At 42.4% G+C, this 14,005-nt stretch overlaps 1 protein-coding gene across 3 annotated transcripts in view; it reads right to left on the bottom strand.

Annotated features, from left to right (window-relative positions):
* DRP2 (dystrophin related protein 2) overlaps positions 1 to 6,954 on the bottom strand; it is a 49,859-nt gene extending 42,905 nt beyond the window's left edge. Inside the window, exons 1-2 of one of the 3 annotated variants that reach the window (XM_043459112.1) lie at positions 6,710 to 6,954; positions 4,768 to 4,835 (exon numbers count right to left, since the gene is read on the bottom strand). The gene's annotated coding sequence lies outside the window, so the exon portion shown is untranslated. Of the gene's footprint in view, positions 1 to 4,767; positions 4,836 to 5,010; positions 5,155 to 6,709 lie in introns of those variants that run through there. The other 2 variants (XM_043459111.1, XM_043459113.1) reach the window with 2 other exon arrangements.
* Positions 6,955 to 14,005: the final 7,051 nt, after the last annotated feature.

Here is a 14,005-nt window from a genome sequence, read left to right on the forward strand (position 1 = left end):
CAACCCACTCCAGTATTCTTACCTAGAAAATCCCATGGACAGAGGAACTTGGTAGGCTACAGTCCATGGGGTCAAAAGAGTCAGACACAACTTAGTGACTAAACCACCATGCCATGAAATATTATGTAGCTGTTAAAAAAGAAAGAGGTAAAAAAAAAGAAAGAAAGAGGTAGATCTGTACCCACTGATTTGAACAGATGCCAAAGATATGTATTTTAGGTTTTAAAATAGTTTCAGAGTGAATGTGTCTGGTATAACTCCAATTTTGTAAAAAAAAAAAAAAACATGAAAAATCTCTTCTTTCTGTGTATGCACAGAAAGAAAGCCTACAAGGATACACAAATTGTTCAGTGACATTTCTTCTGGAGAGTTGTGTTAAGGGGACTCTCATGTTGATTTTATACACTTTGTCTGTTTGTGTGTATAAAGTTTTTTATAACAAGGATTTATTGTTCTTGGATGAAAATAAATAGGGAGGCTCAGGAAAGAACAAGGTAGTGAAAAGAAGACCCTATTTTGTGAGTACGGATTCCTCTCTCCAATTCAAGGTGACACTGCACAATGGCTCTCCCCTCACAGCACTGCCTTTCTACCTGACAGCATGGCACTAAGATATGAGACACACATTTCATTCGTACCAAACCTTGTTATGTGTTCCTAAAATAATTCCTGCAATGTAGCCAAAAACCAAGTTTCTGCTTCAGATTCTCTCACTTAATGAATAAATCATGGGCCACAGATTGTCAAGCTGGTAGAGACCTTAGAGATTATCTAGGCCAACCCCCTCATTTACAAATGGAAACAATGAAATGTGTTTCTGAGAAGGTAGCTATCAAGCAATTTTGAGAAAGAAAATTTCTTTTGCATTGGAAAAAAAATCAGAGATGCATCCTTATGAGGAGAATTTTATTATAAAAACTAATTAATAAACAAACTTATGGTTACCAATGGGGAAAAGAGGGAGGGATAAATTAGGAACTTGGGATTAACATATACACACTACTATATATAAAATAGATGGCCAACAAGGACCTACTTATAGCACAAGGAACTATACTCAGTATCCTATAATAAGCCATAATGGAAAAGAATATGAATATATATGTATATGTGTGTATATAACTAAATCACTATGCTATACACCTGAAACTAAAACAATATTGTCATTCAACTATATTCCAATTAAAAAAAGGATAAAGAAAACCAAATGAAATAAAAGATATAGGAATTGGAAAGGAAAAAAGAAACAATTAATGCAATGTATCTGAAACCTTTACACACTGCTGGTGGAAGTATAAATTATTAACCATTTTGGAGAGCAAACTGACAATATCTCCCAAAAGTGAAGATTCTCATACCCGGTGACAGGACAATTCCCTTCTAAATATATAGCCAATAGCAATAGTCACATAAGAATATCTCCACAGAAATGATCATAGTAGCCCTAATTGTGAGCCCAAAACTGGAAACAGCCTAAATGTCCGTCAACTGCAGTGGATAAATAAATCATGGCATATTTCTTAAACGGAATGCTATATAACAGTGAAAAGTGAATGAACCAGAGCCACATGTCACAATGTGGATGAATTTCACAAATATAGCATTGAAGAGAAAAAAAATTGGAGAAGGATACATACCATTGAAATACATTTTTAAAACATAAAGCAGTGGCATACAGTGCTTAAAGACACATACATATGCAGTACAAATATAAATAAATGCATGAGAGGAACTTTGATCACAGAGGATAGACAGAGGATTTCAAGTCTATTGGTGATGTTTTTTCTTAAGCTAGGTGGTGAATATCCTGATTTTCATTATATTATTCTTTACACCTCTTTGAATACCCCCCAATTTTCTAGCACATTGTATAAAAAAATGCAACAAATCACATGCTGAAAGGGAAATTCAGAATTTTCAGATACAACAAAATAACTAAAGAAATCTGTAAGGTACAAATGTCTCACTAAAAATGACAGGATCATTCCTTCAACCTGCTTCTTTTCCCTGGGACTCTTTTCACAGAACGGAAACTGCTGCATGTGTGCTCAGTTGCGTCTGACTCTTTGTGACCCCATGGACTGTAACCCGTCAGGCTCCTCTGTCCATGGGATTTCCCAGGCAAGAATACTGGAGTGGGTTGCCGTGCCCTTCTCCAGGGAATCTTTCTGACCCAGGGATTGAACCTGAGTCTTCTGAATTGCAGATGGATGCTTTACCACTGAGCCACCAAGGAAGCCCAGGGAACCTGCTAAAGGACAGCAATTGGGCATAAAGGACTGAGAATGAGGATATATGGGTTCACTCTCTCAGATACTCAAAAAGAACAATTTCATTAAACCTCTCAAATTTTCACCCTTTAAAATGTGGTGCTGGATTAGATTATTTTACAAGTTTTTTTCCATACGTCAATTTATTCCAGGATTTTTATTTATTTATTTTTTTGAGCAGCAATTCCTAACACTGTGTGTGCAAGATACAAAAATTTTTCCATGGAGAAAAGAGGTCCCTGGTCAAATCCATGTGGATTTCACTGGGTTGAACAGAATTAAACAGATTTCTTTACAGTAGTACTTCGCAAAGCCTTTAATACACTTATATATATGATGACTGTCCAAAAAGAGAATTCAGTTATGAATCATTTTCAAAAAAAGAAAAAGATTGGACCATAGAATACACCCCACCCCCCACCACCACTCCTTATTTTAAAACAGAATCTATTAACATTCTCTGCAAACAGTGTTCTGTGGAACATCGGTGGTTTGGTAAATGTCATCCTAGAAGGATTTATCTCACTTGCTCTTTCAGTCACTGATGTGTGTGTGGAAGAATCCTTCCTAAGACAGGAATGTAGTTTCCTAATTTAACTTCAAGAGTGGGTTTCCTGTGAATGTCCCTGACCAGTGTAGAAGGCTGTCTTCATTAGTGAAAGCCTATCCTCTCTGACTGTTCATGGGGCTCTCAAGGCAAGAATGCTGAAGTGGTTTGCCATTCCATTCTTCCTTTGCAGGAGGAGAAGGGGATGACAGATGATGAGATGGTTGAATGACATCACCCACTCAATGGACATGAGTTTAAGCAAACTCTGGGAGATAGTGAAGGACAGGAAAGCCTGGCATGTTGCAGTCCATGGGATTGCAGAGAGTCAGACACAGCTGAGTGACTGAACAACAAATCCTCTCTAACACTGTGGCAGGTTTCACATCAGAAACTTTTGTACGTCTGTGGTTAAAAGTGTTTCCTGAATGTCCCCTCTGTACCTGGCTCTTGGACCTTTGCTAATTTCGCTGCTTCGAGCCCTGCTTCCTCCTTTAGGTGACGGTGGAGCTGAAGTGTGCTCAGATACAGAGTTCAGGCTGAATGCCTGGGGGACAAGTCTCATGGGAAGAGGAGCCCTGTCCAAGTGCCCTCATTTCATGGCACTGGTTTACAGGAGGCAGAACTGCAGTCGAGGCAAGCCCACCCAGGAAAAGAAGGGCTCTTTTCTTCTTTCAGGGACAGGACACTTAGCACTTCCACTGGCAGCACTGCCTTTTGGGGGGAAGGGTTCCTTGGATGGTCCCAGGGTTTTCTGGAACCATCTCCCCATCCTAAGCCCAAAGAAGAAATCTCCTGAGGTTTGTGGCGGTCACTGGGCCTTTTAAAAGGTGATTTACCCGAGGGCCTTTAATCTAGAAACAAGGATTCCATTTGGAAAAGTCAGGCACTAAGGTGGAGAGAGAGAGAGAGAGGTTTTTTTTAAAAGGCTTTTTTTCTTTTGAACAATCAAAAAGAAAACATAAGAGAAAAGTATGTTCTTTTCCAGGCTGTGGGAGCTACCCTTCCTCTCTCTCTACCTCCCTCCACCCCAGCCTGACCCAGCCCCGGCTACTGGCTGGGACCCAATCCCTCTGAGGCCTGGCTCTTCCTACCAAAAAAAGCAAGATAAGCCTTAACCCACATAGCCTCAGGCCCACTCACCAGGCTGGGGCACAGGGCCTGAAGCCAGGGAAAGCTAAGGAGAGCAGAAGGAACAGGGTGTTTGATTCCAGGAGAGGTGAGCCTGGTTTCAAAGCTCTCCAAGCTCTGTTCTCAAGAGTGAAGAGGTGCCTCCTGGTTACAAGGGGGTAGAAAGGAAATCAATGGGAGCAGCCAAGGGGAAAACTGCAAGAGGGGAAGCTGGACTGAGCCAGGAAGTAAATGCAGAGATTAGGATGTGCCTTCAACCCCAGCCTCCTAGGTCAGAGCCCAGTTTGCTCCAAGGAAGCACTGCTGTGTCTTGTCTGCTGGCCAGACAATCATTTGTTCAGGGGACCTGCTCTGAGGTCCCATGTTTCCTCTGTCCTCCCTTTTCAGCCAATGCTTTCTACACCCCTTCCCTTCCCTCCCACCAGGAGGTCCATCCATGGACAAAAAGCCTGTCATTGAGAACAGATATAAATAAATAAACAAACAAGTCAATAAATAAATACCCCTCTCCTCTCAAAGCAGCAAACTGTGGACCTTCCTCTTATTCATTTTTAGACCCTACTTGCTCAAATTGGCTGGAGTTTCTATTCCTGGGCATCTTTTTTTTCCCTTCTATGAATCTAAGCGGTAGCTACTTCATTGTGGGCATTTTTTAATGTAAGTTTTCCCCCAAAGGCACAAGCAGATGGCAGGCAGGCAGGTGCATATACACACACACACACATACACACAGAGTACCTCTGGAGCTTCCCCTCCCTCAGTCATTCCCCCTGTGGGCTGAAAAAGGGCGAGGCTCAGAAATCATTTCTCTGTGGCCTACCTTCTGATTCCGGCAGGTCTGAGGATCAGGCGGCAACTGGGAGCTGGGTGGCTGGAGCTGGGCTGCTTCTGTGAATCAGCAAAGAAGTCCCTGAGACAGGAATGCCGACAGCTGCTGTATGCACACTCTCCCTCCGTCTCTTCCACCTCCCTGTCCTCCTTCCCCTGCCCCTCCTCCCCTCTCTCGGAGCCGCTCTGTGTTGCTATGCAATCATATCATTGGCAGTAATAGCATCTATCCGACCTCAGGCAAAGATACCCTTGACCAGGCAGATGCAGGAAGAGCAAGGACAGTTTTGTGAAACTACCAGAGCCTTGGCGGTTCTGAGATTTCAGTTTATTAGAAGCTGAAGAGGAAAGCGGAAGAGGCTGAGAGGCAGAGGGGGAGAGGCTTCCACTGGGGAGGAGGAGACAAAAGAGGCTGGGAGATCAATACAAGCTGCTGAGCCAGGAGCCTGGGCCCCAACTTCCACAGATCGAGCTCAGAGCCAAAGCCAACTTCAGAGCCAGCAGCTGGCATGATCCCTCAGTAGCCAGTCCAGGATTCAGTTTCTGTGTTGGAGGTTGAAACACTCAGCTCTAGAATCGTCACTGGTACCCAAGGTAGAGTCTTGGGCCCAGGGCAGTCTGCCAGTCACCCGTTAAGTTCCATCCTCACCTCCTCTTAGATCTAAAGGTGGAGAAATCCTTGACCATGAGGAGAGCAAAATGCACCCTGAATGATTTGAGAAAACACAGTTCCTTCATGCCTCCACTCAGCTACTACCCCAGTCACTCTCCTTCCTTCTATCCATACTAGGCTTTACTCTTTTAGCTGTTACCTCTGTTTAAGAGAAGAGGGTATGAATGCCAAACACACTGCCAGACATGGGAGAAACAACTGAAGAGATGGAGACAATCATGTCCCTTTTTAGGGTGCCCAGAGCACAATACATTAACTCAATAAAGATTTACCGAATGAGTAAATGGGGTGGATGGATGGATCAATGGCAGTCAGAAAGCCCCCACCCCAATCCTCTTACACAAACACACTTATACTTAAAGACCCCGTAGCTCCAGGCCAGGGCAAGGAATAAGAGAAGCATTCTTCTCTCCTCTCTCCATTTCTGAGAACAGGGTGTGTATGACAGGGAGAAGCAGATTGGTTTGGGGGTGGGTTGCTTAATTTCACTCATTTGCCTCTAAGAACTTTATAAGCTCTGATGGCACTGCAGTTTAGAAGAGAATACACTTCCTGGCTCAAAGGACTTGGCACTAGTGTTGACAAAGTTTCTACAAAGACTGAGAATTAATACCATTATTATGACCGTTAGAGAAAATTCTCAGATAGGAAATAACTAGCACGTGTGTGTGTTTTCTTTTGAGATAAAATGTCAAAAACTTAAGCTGCTGGTTTCAGTGAAAGATTATCCACAAGGCCTGATCTCCTTTTTAAAACAAACAAACAAACAAAATGGGAACCAACTGCTCCCTCCAGCAAACAAGGCTTTCAGAGCTGAGTGAGTGATCCCTCCTCAGCAGCAGCCAGGCCCCCATGCCAGCGCAGAAAAGGCCTTTGATTTCTGAAGGGTTTTTGGAAGCATATCCCAGCTTCTCATCCTACACACCCCTGACAGAGCATTTCTGAGCTCTCCAGCCTTGCCCTGCCTGGCCCCAGTCTTAGCCCTACCAGCATGCAGGGTTTTTCAGCACCATCCTGACCCAGGGCCCCAGGAGCCCTTTACACCTGACTTGGAATGACTTGGGGATAGGGGGAGTTGGCTAGAAGAAAGATTAGAGAAACACTCTGAGATACTGTTTGGGTTGGCACAGCGCAGAACACACACCAATCACACGCAACCTAACTTCAATCTCACCCCTGGCACCAGTAGGCTGGCGGGTCAATCCAAAGCCGAGCTTAAATCTAGAAGGAGGAAGGAGAATGAACCAGATGGGATACTTACTTGTTCCCCACCTTGACTGCACTTGGAACTGCCCAAATCACCGTAAGCACTCAGAATCCTTCTTCATTTTTCTATCTCTAGAAGACAGTCAGGCAGCAGATACAAAAAGACAGTACCAGCCTCCAGGAAAATAAACCCACAGAGTTTCTTTTGAGGGATACAACAAAAATCTTTCCCCAAATCTCCTTCCCACTGACCCAATCATCGTGGAATCATTGTTCCTTTACTTCAGGCACTCAGACCTCCTGTGAAAAATGAGGATATTACCATGAGACAAAAGACATTAAGGTATTATCAGTGACCAACAATTAAGATTTAATTATTAGATTATAATAATGGCTAACATTATTGAGAATTTACTTCAGGCTAGGCACTGTTCAAAGTGCTTTGCATACGTTATTAGCTCATTTCATCCACACAGTAGATTAAAAATAGCTTCTATTATTTGCCCCACTTTATAGATAAAGCTCTATAACATGGTGAGGTTACATGACTTGCCCAAGGTCACACAGCCATGCATTATGGAGCTAAGACTTACACTAGATCTCTCTGGGCAATGCCCGAATTTTTAACCATGATGCTATACTGACTGCATCTATGTTCTAGTGGCCTGATCAGATGTCAAGCCTAGGGGTAGGTCATTGAGACAACTGTGACTAGGACAGAAGTCCCCAGAGAGTTTTTCTAATCTTTTGTGCCTTTTTCAAGCAATTTTCTCTACTCAAAATGTCTACCTTCCCTTTAGAGGTCAGAAACACAAGGGACCTCAGACATAAGACTTCCCTCTGTGTGAAGTTCCAAGTGAGCAGACTCCACACAAAATTTTGATTAAAACTATGAATGGAGTATGAAAGGGAAAAGACGAGTGACCTTGAGATGAGGTGGATTGCTCCAGTTTGCTATAGTTCCCACACGGCCCACTGTATTCTAGTCATTTTTATTTCCTGTTTAGTTCCTGTGGCTTTTCAGTGGGTGCCATCTCATAAGCTACCCAAGGTGTACTCTTTACTGTGGTTGGTCTTTTGGGGGTATTTGGAGGAGGATTGTTTGATTTTTGTTTCCTGGAGGGTGTTGAGATAGTCTCTATAGTTGCGTTTCAGGAGAGGTAACATCTTTGCTTGAACACTGCAATTCGAGAGAAAATTTCACTCTGACATTTAAATCCCATGCATGCTCATTTGCTCAGTCATGTCCAACTCTTTGTGAACCCATGGGCTGTAGCCTGCCAGGCTCCTATGGGATTTCCAAGGCAAGAATACTGGAGTGGGTTGCCATACACTTCTCCAGGGCATCTTCCTGACCCACGGATCGAACCTGAGTCTCCTGCATTGCAGGTGGATGCTTTACCCCTGAGCCACCAGGGAAGCCCATTTAAATCCCAGGGACACTCATTTTCACCCAGGCAACATCTGGACAAACAAAAGCAAGCACATACGCTAGCTTCAACTATTTTTCTGAGGAGGGCAAAGAAAGATCAAAGGACATCAGGCCACAAGCTTCGATTGTAGCTCCACCCTGGTAACCTGTAGGAGGATGTTTGAGACCCATCCTAGTATCACCGAGCAGGACTTTGCTCAGTGGACAAGGATAGGTGGGGCATTTCAGGCAGAGATAAAACATGTGCAAAGTTACAAAGCTGACATAGCACTGCTTGCTAAGGGATTATAAGTACTAGAGCACTAAGCTAGGATGGGGTTACTTGTGGGAAACAGCAGGGAGTGGCAGGAGATGAAGCTTTGCAAGCACACATGAAGGCACTAGGGTCATTTGTGTTTTTGTTGTTTTTTCAAGTAGTGAAGTGGCATGGTCAGATTTATGTTTTAGAAGTATTAATATCATTCTAATGGGTTCCATGGAAAAAACAAGTTTTTACATTGAAAAGTGAAAGTGAAGTCGCTCAGTCGTGTCCGACTCTTTGCGACCCCATGGACTGTAGCCTACCAGGCTCCTCCATCCATGGGATTCTCCAGGCAAGAATACTGGAGTGGGTTGCCAGTTCCTTCTCCTTTTACATTGAAGTATAGCTGATTTACAATATTAGTTTCATGTGTACAACATAGCAACTCAATTTCTTTTATAGATTATACTCCATTTAGAGTTATTACAAAATAATGGCTATATTTCCCTGTGCTGTAAAATATATCCTTGTTGCTTATTTATTATATATGTAGTGGGTTGTGTCTCCTAATCCTCTACCCCTATCTCACTACTCCTACTTCCTCACTGATAAATACTAATTTCTTCTTTATAGTTGTGAATCTATATCTGATTTGCTATATTCACTAGTTTATTGTATATTTTAGATTCGCCATATAAGTGACATCATACAGTACTTGCCTTTCTCCATCTGACCTATTTTACTTAGTACAATACCCTCCAGGTCAATCCATGTCGCTGCAAATGGCAAAAATATCATTCTTTTTATGACTGAGTAATATTCCATTGTATATACCACACCTTCTTTATCCATTCATCTGTTCATAAGCACTTAGGTTGCTTCCATATCTTGCTTAAATACTGCTGCTATGAACATAAGGGTGTATGTTCTAATTAGTGTCTTTTTTTTTTCTTTTGGTTATATACATAGGAGTGGACTGCTGGATCATATTGTAGTTCTAGTTTTAGGCTTTTGAGGACCCTCCATGCTGTTCTCCATAGTGGTTGCATCAATTTAGAATCCCACCAACAATGTATTAGGATTCCCTTTTCTCCATATCCTTGCCAACATTTGTGAAGAACAATTATTGAGTGCTTGCTGCACACTAGATCTGTGCTAGAACTCAGGAGCACAGAGAAAATTTGGAAACTACCTTCAGGTTGCTCACAGCCTAATGGGTGAGACAACTAATTAAACAGAAATACAGCCGACTGCAATGAAGGGTGAATTGGAGGGGAGGAAGGCTGGAAGCTTGAATACTTGGTAGGAGGCAGTTGTAGTACTCATCTGATGAGGACCTGAAAACAGAGCAGTTGGTCGTGAGGATGGAACAGTGCCCCCATCCCTAATGGATCTTCCTTATATTATCCTTTCCTTTTTATCATTTCTTCCTAGCTTTACTACTTGCCGAGTTGCTAAAAGAGAAATAAACTGTGAATATGGTAGGTGGGGGAGAGGTGGTGTAGGTCACTCCCATTGTCATTCCACAACCTTATTATTGGCCCCCAGCCATGTTTACCAAAAGTACTACTTTTTTGGGGGGGTGGGGGAAAATAAAATTAATTTATTTAAAAATAAGACAGTTTTAAAAAAATAAAAAGTTATACATAATAAAAATGAAATAATATAGAAAGAAAAACACTAGAATAATATGAAAAGGAAAAAAGGAAAATTATATAGAGTGGTAGTAAGAAGAATGTCCTCATGATTCCTGTGTTTTCCACCCCACACACTGTGCTCCAGTCAATCTGCTTACTCAGAAAGTTCTCTAGTATTTCTAGGAAGGTCTCTGGACCTGTGTGGGCAGAGTAGGGTCAGCACAGTCTCAGACCTGGCCTTATTCCAGTCTGTACTTGCTCCCAAAGATCATAGTTGCCCCTAAAATCCACAGCCTCAGGCTAATTGTGAGGATTTAGTCTGCTACACCTGAAGCTGCAGGAGCTAATTCCCTTTCTATTCTTCAGTCACATAGCCCCTGGTGTTCAGCTTTGGTTTTGGGCTAACCTTTGCTGGTAGGCCACTCTCCAGTGTCTGTTCCTCACCTAGGCAAGACGGGGCAAAGACCAAGGCTTATTAGGGCCACTTTTTCAATTGGGCTGGGGAGAAGGTAGTATATGGCATCACTCATTGTGATGCATCAATGAGTGTCTGCAGCAGTAGAACCTGCGGTATGTTGTTACAGTCTGAGATGTCACGTGTGCTCTCCCAGAGGAGTTGGCCTTGGGTCATGGGTCCCTAGGAAAAGCCAAGCTGCTCAAGCTCTGAGCAAGGTGTGGGCAGTAACCTGTGCCTGCTCACCATTGGGTGGCAGATGTTACCTGGGGTTGGGACCCCAGCGGCAGTGTTTTGTCTGCTGTCAGGCACTTCCCCTAGCTTTGGCAGTAGCTAGTGGCTTGTTTTCTCAAAAGTACTACTTGAAATTGTTTCTACTCTTCTCCAACACCCAGCCCAAGCTCACCTACCTCAGCAAATAACTGCCATTTTTGTTTGGCTGAGTGGTAAAAGATATCCCTGTAAAAGTCCTCTCTACTTCAGAATTTCATCCCATCTTCTTCCCCTTCCACCATCCCCTGACAAAGGATCTCCCTTCACGTTTTCCTCACCAAGGTCAATACCTCTGCTCATGGCCTCACACAGTTCTCTCCCTATCTTCTCTAGGAATTTCATGAATTTTTGTTTTTCTCTGGTTTTCATCTTCAGTCTTTTCCTTGCTTCTGACACTTTCCCCTGCTATCCAAAACCATGTGAGGAGAAGGAAGATTGCTGACTCCTGTGGGCTAGGAAATGGGAATAATGTTTCCCCATTAGAGAAAGCCCTCCAATTTACTCTACAGGAAACCACTGCACACACAACCAGGTCAAGACTGTCTTATCAACAAGGTAGAGAAAGTTTGGAGGAAGAAACATCATCAGGGCAATGAATTACTAGGTTTCAGGTAAGGCTGTGAAGTAAAAAAGTCTCACTAAGAAAATGCAGAGGAGGGCTTCCCTGGTGGCCCAGTGGTAAAGAATCTGCCTGCCAGTGCAGGAGACACAGGTTTGATCCCTGATCTGGGAAGATCCCACATGCCACAGGGCAACTAAGTCCATGTGTCACAACTACTGAGACAGTGCTCTAGAGTTGAGCTGCAACTAGAGAAAGCTCACATACAGCAACAAACACCCAGTGCAGACAAAAATAAATGAGTAAATAAATAAATCTTAAAAAATAAAATGCAGAGGATAATAATAATAATAAACCTTTTTACCAAAGGGGAAAGGGAAGAGAGATAAACTGGGAATTTGGGATGTTAAGATACACACTACTATATAGAGAGTAGATAACCAATAAGGACCTAGTGTATAGCACAGGGAACTACATTCAATATCCTGTAATAACCTACAATGGAAAAGAATCTGCAAAAGAATGTGTATATATATATACATATATATATAAAACCAAACTACTTTTCTGTATACCTGAAACATTATAAATCAACTATACTTCAATAAAAATTTTAAAATAAAGAATTTGCAGAGTGTTTTTTTGCCACATTATTTTATTTACCTAGCAGAAATTGCTTCCAATGAATGGGAATTTCATGCAGCAAAATTGAAAGGGTTAAGTAGAGAGACAGAGGTGAAATGCCTCAGAAGAAGTTGGGATTGTGAGAATGAGTCAGACAGTAGGAGGGAGGAAGTTTCACCAAGTGTGTATGACATAGACAAGGGAGCAGAAAATTGGGTGCTATGTTGGAGGAACATGTTTGAAATGTAGGGACACACAGCTGAAAAGACTGGGTTTTGTCACTGAAGTTGGTAAGGAATAAGGTGAAACCACAACAGAGAATGATTGAAGAATCAGTGTTGTCCCAGTCAATAGTCTGAGCACCCTCTGCTCTTTCTGCTGAACATCTCAAAATGTAGAATTCATCTTACACACTTGGCTACCTCCCACCCTCTTCTGCTGCTTTTCAAGCTTCTGCTACACCAGACCCAGCAGCTGGGATGTTATATAACCAAATATTATGTTCTATTTATGTTCTTAAATGTATTCCATTTAGACCAAAACCATTCAAGCTACAGTAAAGGTGGTATAGTGGAAAGAACACAGAATTAGGGGTCAGAAGACAAATGTTCTAGTCACAATTTTGCTACCAAATTGCTGTTAACATTTTTGAACCTTGGGTTTTTTCCCCTTCACCAGAGAGAGGATAATATCTGCTCTGTTCAGTTGATTAGGTTGAGAATCAAACAGAATAATGGATATAAGTATATACTGAATATACTGAAATTATAAAATGCTGCTCAAATGTAAGAGATTGTTATTTCCATTGCTTCAAGGTCCTGGTGGTTCTCCTATCTGCAAAAGACATAAAGACTCGGAGCAGATTATAGCAGCTAAAGAAGCAGAACCAGGAATGTAATTAGCTCCCTGCCCTGTCTCCATAATAGATCAGATACTACATGCTTTAAGTAGACATACCAACAAGGCACATCAGATTATTCATTATCCTTCACATTATCAACATTCTCATCCTCTTTCCAGCTGAGAAGGCTAGATATACATACACACACACACTAACAACCTTCACATATGCAATTCTAGGCTAGGATATACAACACAATGGTAGCTCAGATGGTAAAGAATCTGCCTGCCTGCAATATGGGAGACCTGGGTTCAATCCCCGGGTCTGGAAGATCTCCTAGAGGAGGAAACGACAAATCACTCCAGTATTCTGCCTGGAGAATCCCATTGACAGAGGGGCCAGGAAGGCTATAGTCCATGGGGTCGCAAATAGTCAGACATGACTGAGCACTAAGCACTCACTCAAAGTGAGACTCTGTCAGTGTTAAAAGAATGCCTCACACAGTGTTTTCTGGCCAATAACCAAACAACTCACAGCTACTGCATGGGCCCCTCCTTAGATTTGATCTTAAATGCAGTCTTATAAGGGTGAATTAAGTTGGTGGATATCTACTTGATAGGACTTGAGGAAGAGTGAAATGCTATCACTAATCAAAATGATTTCCCATGCTGGCCCTGCCATGAGACCTGCAATTCCCTACTAATCTCTTCTTTCAGGTTAAGGCATCTGTCAAAATGTAAGTGCTATCTTCAGTCATGATACATTATAATCAGTAGTTTATCACTTTCATTCTGATCACCAAACAGGTATGGAATACAGGGCAAATTTTATCAAAGAGGAAGGCAGAGAGGAAGCTTCAGTGTGATATATGATGGACAGCTAGAGTCCAGCGAGTGCAGATGAAGACACTTAGAATCCTCAAGCACCAAAGAGGTAACGTTACAAACCCTATAGGCCGTGCTGTGCTAAGTTGCTCCAGTTGGGTCCAACTCTTTAAGACCCTATGGACTGTAGTCCGCCAGGCTCCTGTGTCCATGGGATTCTCAGGCAAGAATACTGGAGTGGGTTGCCTTGTCCTCCTCCAGGGGATCTTCCCACCCCAGGGATTGAACCCACGTCTCTTATGTCTCCTTCATTGGCAGGTGGGTTCTTTACCACTAGCGTCACCTGGGAAGCCCCAAAAATCCTATATGCCAATATATAATTCAAGATAAAAATAATATTAACCTATAAAGCAGGCATAAGATGGTTCAACAAAATCTGATTTTTCCCATAATTTATACTGCAATT

The sequence above is a fragment of the Cervus canadensis genome, chromosome X (genome assembly GCF_019320065.1).
Source record: "Cervus canadensis isolate Bull #8, Minnesota chromosome X, ASM1932006v1, whole genome shotgun sequence".
NCBI lineage: Eukaryota > Metazoa > Chordata > Mammalia > Artiodactyla > Cervidae > Cervus > Cervus canadensis.